This window comes from Penaeus japonicus, unplaced genomic scaffold (assembly GCF_977035675.1).
Source record: "Penaeus japonicus unplaced genomic scaffold, GWHDUDI00000001_assembly GWHDUDI00000018, whole genome shotgun sequence".
NCBI lineage: Eukaryota > Metazoa > Arthropoda > Malacostraca > Decapoda > Penaeidae > Penaeus > Penaeus japonicus.
The window spans coordinates 41,614,551-41,622,553 of record NW_028234420.1 but is presented as its reverse complement, the minus strand read 5'-3'; positions in this window follow the sequence as shown (position 1 = coordinate 41,622,553).

Genomic DNA, 8,003 nt, shown 5'->3' with positions numbered 1-8,003 from the left:
TGAAAAACCGATATCTTGTTAGGCTGAATGCAAGATTAAAACTGATTCCTTTCGAGGATTCTGGAGAAAGAATTCTGTGCTACTCCGCATCGGCTTTTTTTATCTTGCAGTATATGCATCAACTAATCCTACTACCAAAACATTCGGCAATGGGAGTCGAATGAGTAAGTGACGGAAGAGAAAACAAAAAAGATCAGTAGGCATATATAAGGGGAGGACTAAATGATAAATAAGATAAGTAGATAATAAATAGAGGAACATAAATAAGGGAAAGGCGGGACGTGACAGTGTTGAGGTGTGACGTCATAGGGGTCGGCCCTAACGCTCGCGATGAGTGATTCGACGGTCTTTTCTACCTCTCCTTATTTCGCGGAAAATAAGATGCAGGAATAGGATGTGTAGCAACGTTCAAAAGTTTTCTACGCCAAAAAAAAAAAAAAAAAAAAAAAAAAAAAAATCGGGTTCTGCTTAAACCCGACTTTTAAAAATATAATCATCCTTGATATTCATAAATATTCCGAAATCACTAATCTATTCAGATTTTTTTCTTTCTTTGTAGTTTAAGGACCTTCTATAACCTAATCTTGAGCGCGCATTCGCAGCGACGTGGGGACACGAGTGGTCCATGCCCAAGATTTCACATTAAATCATGGTCATCCGCCTTGTCCCGAAGCGCCCATTCAGTGTCACGACGTCACCACCAACATCGCTAAAGTCACGGCAAAAATCCTGGAATTTCAACACCAAATCTCGATATGCGTTGCAGTCACCAGTAGCCATGGCAATGTTATCATGATAATAGTCCAGCCTATATGTGTGTATGTGTATGTGTGTGTGTGTGTGTGTGTATGGATATATAAATATCTATACAGATATAGATATAGATATAGATATACCATCTGATATATACATACCCGAAGACATCCCAAACCTTTTTCCCCCCCCCCCCCCATCCCTTTCCCATCACCGCCATCACGCCAATATTCGATCCGTCTTGAGAGACAGAGACAACACGCGCATGGCTAACCGCTGGCTAAACTCCTTCCTTGTTATTGATAATTTTCATCGATATTTTCATTCCACCTTACTTGCCTTCCTTTAACGACTGTTCATTGTATTTGTGCCGCGCGTGTGTGCCTTCTCATCCGACAGTGGCTTTCATTACCACGTAAAAAAACGTTGGCCTCATTATTGTGATTGTTTGTGTGGTAGAATTGCCAATATATTAGATTGTCTTTTTCCACCCAGCATCAAGGGTCAATCATCGCTGGATATGAGGTGTTGCAACACAGATCTCGTATATCAATAAAAAACACATTTCGGTTCTATATGATTTATTATTGTTAATTCATATATATATTGGGAGTAGACGGATCGTGGTATGATTAATTTTCATGAGGAACGTGCTGATCAGGGATGTCTCTGTTTTGGTTTTGAACATGTCTCTAAAGGACAGCATCTGATTGACGGTGAGAGCTCCATTACTTTGTCATTCACATTGGTGATTTCATGAAATTATATATAGTGCGTATATTAGAGTCCTTGTTGTATAGCATGGTTTTTGAGGGTCTCCGAGGCGTATTATTAAAAATATGATTATGCAAATCACAGGGCTTTAGGTATTTTCAGATACGGTGTATCTTATTGTCAACAGGATATCTTTTTACATTCAGTACGCTAAAAAAAAATAATGAAACAAAACCTCATGTTAGTCAGATACAACCCCTCTACATGCACTTAGATTCCGAACCTTTCCATTTTAACCCCTTTTAAACACGTTATGATGAAATTTTAGAACGCGTGCCTAGGTATGGAAATAAAACAAGATCAGCAGTTATACCTGGATATCCTGTCTCCTTCTACATGCTATTCTATTTACTGACTTCCATTTTATATCTATGGCTTGCACCTGGTGTGATGCAACCTTATCTGCTGTACAGAAGAGTCACTGCCTTCTGGTACAGCGCATGAATAATTATGAATAACAGAGTTATCAATTTCTTCAATTCCGAAAACATGCATTCACTTGATGAATTCATGCATATGAATGCGACTGGTCATTCAAACAATTTAAGCCCATTTAATTTTTCACCAGAGATGAATAGTTCAAGTTGAAGACAAAGCGGGAGGAGGAAAAGACGCCATGCGAGCGAAAATTTTGTTTTCTATGTTCTAATTGTGATATTTTCCCACTGTGACGTGAAGGAAAGCGTGGTGGCTAGCTTGTAGCAGCTTTATGTCCTTTGTTTTTTTATAATCTTCATGTTGTTTTATTTTCCTTTCATCATACGGTCTATGTTTTAATTCATTCCTGACAAAATAAACATAACAATCATGTGTAATGTTTCAAATTTCTTTGTTACATTTTCCCGTATTCATTCCCTGAAAGCGAGACTTTTAAGATTGTCATATTTCCATTTTTCTTTGATCTATTTCATCCTTTATTTATATACCTCCCTCCCTACCTATCTATCTATCCATTTTATCTATTCATCAATCGAACTGATCTACCAACACACACAAACACACACAGCACACACACACACTCACCACACACACCACATCCACACACCACATACAACCACACCACACAACAGACACACACACACCCACACACACACACACACACACACATATCATATATATATATATATATATATATATATTATATTATATATATATATAATGTTGCACAGATCTCTAAAGTGCAACTCTGCACAAGAATGATGACCCAAACCCGGTTAATCCAACAGGAAAGTCGAACTGTCTTTGGATAAAAGGGTGAAGAATTATCTGAAAATACCTGTGGGGCAGAGAAAGAGGATGGAAAGAATTCCTTGTTGTTTTATAGTTTACTGTTTGTTGTTATCTTCATTTTGAAGATGTAGAGCCTCACCTCACCGTAACTATGGAGTATTTAATATTATTCAGATTTGACTGTGGTGAACTAGCAGTACACACACACACACACACACAACCACAACACACACACACCACACACACACACACACATAGATATATATAAAATCTATATATTTATATATTACATTATATATATATATATATATATAAATTTTTATATATATGTATATATATGTTATATTTGTATATATATATCATATATATATTATATATATATATTTATATATATATATATATATATACTATACACACACACACAATCACACACACACACCACAACACACACACACACACATATATTATAAATATACTATATATATATATGTATATATATATTTATATATATTATATAAGTTTGTTGTGTGTGTGTGTGTGTGTTGTGTGTGTGTGTGTGAGTGTGTGTATGTGTGTATGTGTCGTGTGCTGTGAGTCGTGTGTATGTGTGTGTGTATGTGTGTGCTAGGTGTGGTTACAGTTTACAGGTGTTATACATCTATCTATTTATTTTTAGATTTTGATATTTTCTTGGACGGATACAAAACAAAACAACAAATAAACAGCAAATGTTGCTCCAGACACACAACCACAAGTAGAACAACAAACAAACACACGAAATGAAATCAAATAAATACAAAAATAAAATGGTGTTAGAACAGAGGTCAAAAGTTCATGCAAATTCTCAGCCAACCGAAGTTGCAGGAAGGTCATGTAAGGTCAAAATATTCTGATAGGGCAACGCCCATTCTTGCAAATAATCATACAGATACTATAACCAGATGTAATATATTGATATATATAATATAGCAGATTTAATATCATACAATATATATTTACATAATATATACATACATACATATATAGCTATATATATATTTATATATATAATATTATAATATATATCTTATATGTATATATACTTGTATATACTGTGTATACATATATATATAAATTCAATAGATGTATGAATATATATATACATACATATATACATATGTATAATATACATAACATATTATATATATATATATATCTAATATATATATATATATATATATTATATATATATTTTATAACATATTATATATATATATATATATATACATTTACTATATACTATTAAATATATATAACTTCGGGGGAGACTGGCGCATGTCTCAACCAAACGTGTTGTCCCAACACAAGTACGCCGTTTCCAGGGGACACACCAACAACGCTCTCTTCTGCCACCAATGGGACACAGGACATCGCCTAGATGGTCAGATGCTCGCATTATGTTCCCTACCGCTCGATGTCATGCCGCTGATTGGTGGAATCATCTTCATCAACAGGCTGCCCAAATTTCAACCTTAACAGTTGGTTTGTTTTCTCCTGATGATGGTCTCCTAATCCTCCCCACATTCTCCGCTGCTCCCTTACCCCGCCGCACCCTTCACCAGACCGCCGGAACACTACGCACCGGACATGAACCTGCCCTGTCCGTTCTATTGTTTCCGCCGCCGCCTCGTTTCCGTTCTCCTGTCTCGCTCTTGACCTTTCTCTTGCACCGTGTTTTCCACCTTTAGCTTTTCTATACCCTCTTGTTCTTTCCTCCTCAGACCTGAAGATGGACCAGAGATGGATCCTGAAACTGTTGTTCATTTTCACTAAATTGTTTTGTTGTATAGTGGGTGTTTCTCTGCATTTATCAACACGAAGAGTGTTTTGCAAGTCATATATATATATAATATATAATATAAATATATAATATATATATATATAAATATATTATATATATATTATTATTATATATGAATTTATATATCCATATATATAATATCTATTATTGATAATATACTACTGTAATTATGATGCTAATGATAATAATAATGATCGTAATACAGAAAATGATAACTATAACCATGGCAATATTATTAAAAAAAACAACAATAACAATAATATGATTGTAAACAGGATTATTAATATGATTATATCACTGATACGGATTTATTAAAAAATAATAATGCTATTATTATAATGCTGATATGTGAAAATGAAAATTATACCTGGTTAATATTATGTAATGATAATAATAATAATAATAATGATAATAAGACAGTAACGAAAGTAATAATGATCATAAAGAAGAATGGCAATGCTAATAGCATTATTAAAGAAATCTATCATATTGCAAAAGAGCAATAATTGATAGCAATTTGTGATGATAACGATAACAGTATGATTATGATTTTCCTTACCATGTGATCAGTAGAAATAGTATAATTAATACTGGTATTCCGTTAGGGTTAATATAGAAAAACTTTATCAAGATCATTATTCAAGAACCGCGAGAGAACGAGCGAAATATAGCGAAGAGAAGAGAAAGAGCTCTATATATAATCTATATATTCTCTATCTCCTCATACCCAATATCACTCATATATACTCTTCTCTCCTCTTCTCTCTCTTTCTCTCTCTTACTTGATAGGATACCGACCATTACGCAACCCCCCACACCTCCCCGCGCCCACCCCCGCCACACCACGCATATATGTAGGAGGTCGAGAGACGTGTGGGAAAGGAAATGATAAATTGTTTATCCCCTAGTGCCAGCCCTCTCAGAAAACCCTTCTTAAAAAAGCAGATTTCCGTGTCTCATATCCCATATATTCGGATCATAACAAATAAGACCCATGATTAAATAGTCATCAAACAATTTCGGTTACCTCCTAATTGACAAATTGTAAGACGGATATTAGTTTTACCAATTACCACTACTTGTTTGGCCTTAAGCCAGTCCTGGTTTGAATTTTAAAAGTTGGTTTAAATATTAGATTGACATGAAATAATCAACATCTCATATGCCTTTTCAACTGCGCCAACAGTGACCGAACTTGCAGGCGCGTGTGCTGGTCTCATTCGGAAGGGGGTTCGAAACAGGTCTGCTTCGGTGGCGGGTTCGAATCCGATCTTATTTAAAAACAGGTTCGGGACCTACTGAACCCTGGCGCTACGAGGACAACGTAAAATAATCATTCTCCCGCCTTATGAAAGAGGGCTCTGGCAGTATGAAAAGAACGTAAATTCCATTGTCATATATAAATTCATACGGTCCTTAATTAATGCATTATTACTGAACTTCTGTATAATCAATCTTTTGGTCTACTTTAATATTTAGCATAAGCTGCCTTAAAAATATCTTTTAAACTGCAACTTAATTCTTGAAATGGGCGTTGTCCCTTGATGTTGTTTCCACATATACATATGCAAACACAAACACACATGTATCTCTATGTTTATATATATCTATCTGTGCATCTATAGGCTATATATAGAGATAAGTATATAGATAGATAGATACAAAGACGAAATACTGTAGAGACTCATAGATAGATAGGGAGATAAAAAACATTGCTGTTATTTATAGATATGAATATATATATATATATATATATATATATATATATATATATATATTTTAGGTCTTCATTTGCAATCATCTGCTAATTAGTACACGTTAGGTAATGTATCAACTTGGATGCTTGATAACTAAGCTTTGCACAATACAAACTATCCCAACCATGATAAGGCTAGATAATCATATGGGAGCGATTCCACAAAAGACCATTTCGAATTTTCAGTAATATGACGCCATGTCCCACGTTATCACAGAGAGGCTTCATAATCCATGACAGCAATGCGTGCTTAACAGTATCCCAATTGGCATTAGTGGACTAGCTGGGTCTAATTTGTTTTTTTTTGTTTTTTTATTTTTTTTTTTTTTTTTCTTTTTTAATTCATTGTACATATAATTCATACGTCTAACTTGTTTTGTTGTTTTTACTTGCCTGTGTGATCGGTTATCTATGAGTTTATCTGTGACTTTCTGTTGGCTTATGGAAATTATCTTTATAAATATGAATTACGTAAGGTAAATTCGTGACTCATTGCCAGCGCATAACATAATTTCAGAATACAGTGTATCCCGGAAGTGAGAGCGGATGAGTTATTTGGGATATTTGTTTCATAATGCTAGAATGACAGGTGGTTGGCTTAATGAGATCCAGGCTGTGCACTTATGTGTGTATACTGGACACTCACACACAAATTACATACACACATACACAACATACACACACACACATATGAATCTATATCTATATATTATATATATATATATATACTATATTATTATATATATATATGAATATATATATTTTTCTATGTTATCTTTTCTATCTATCTATATATTATTTATATATATATATATATATATATATATATAATAGACATATAAATATATATATACTTACAGTATCTCAACTAATATATATTTATATATATAATATTATATATTATATATATACTTGACGTGTGTCTATATTATGTGTCTGTGAGGCGTCTGTGTTTGTTGCGCGCGTATATATATATATATATATATATATATTATATTATATTATATATATATATATATATATTAGATATAGTATATCTAACATATATATATGCCCATGTATTTAAGTATATCTATATCTATTATATATGTACATATACATATATATATATATTACACACACTCACACATGTCTGTCGTATGTTCCTCTTACAACCACAATCCTTTTTGTTTTGTGAATTTATGTCTGCCATGCGTACAATGTTTTGCTCAACAAGTCAAGGGGGGACTCAAAATTCAGGGGATTCGTTTGCAAGGTGTAAAAACGCCATTCGATTTATTTTTCTCTCCCCTTTTTCCTTTACTTCTGCTTTTCAAATGGCATTTTTCTTGGTACTTTGTAATTGCACGTCTGTTGCGACGTCACATACAAAGGGAAAATAAAAGAATGCTTTCATTACCATGCGCATCATACCAATCGAAAAATCAGAAAATTAGAAAATTAGTTCAGAATTTGTGTAATTAAATCTGCGAAAGCGAATATGTAATTGCATTCTCGCCTCCTAGAAAATAAAAATTCACATACGTACATGCGTACATTCATACACAAACCCACACACACACATATATATATGTTTATTTATGTATAAATATATATATATATATATATATATATATATTAATGTACATTATACAGAACATTCATAATACA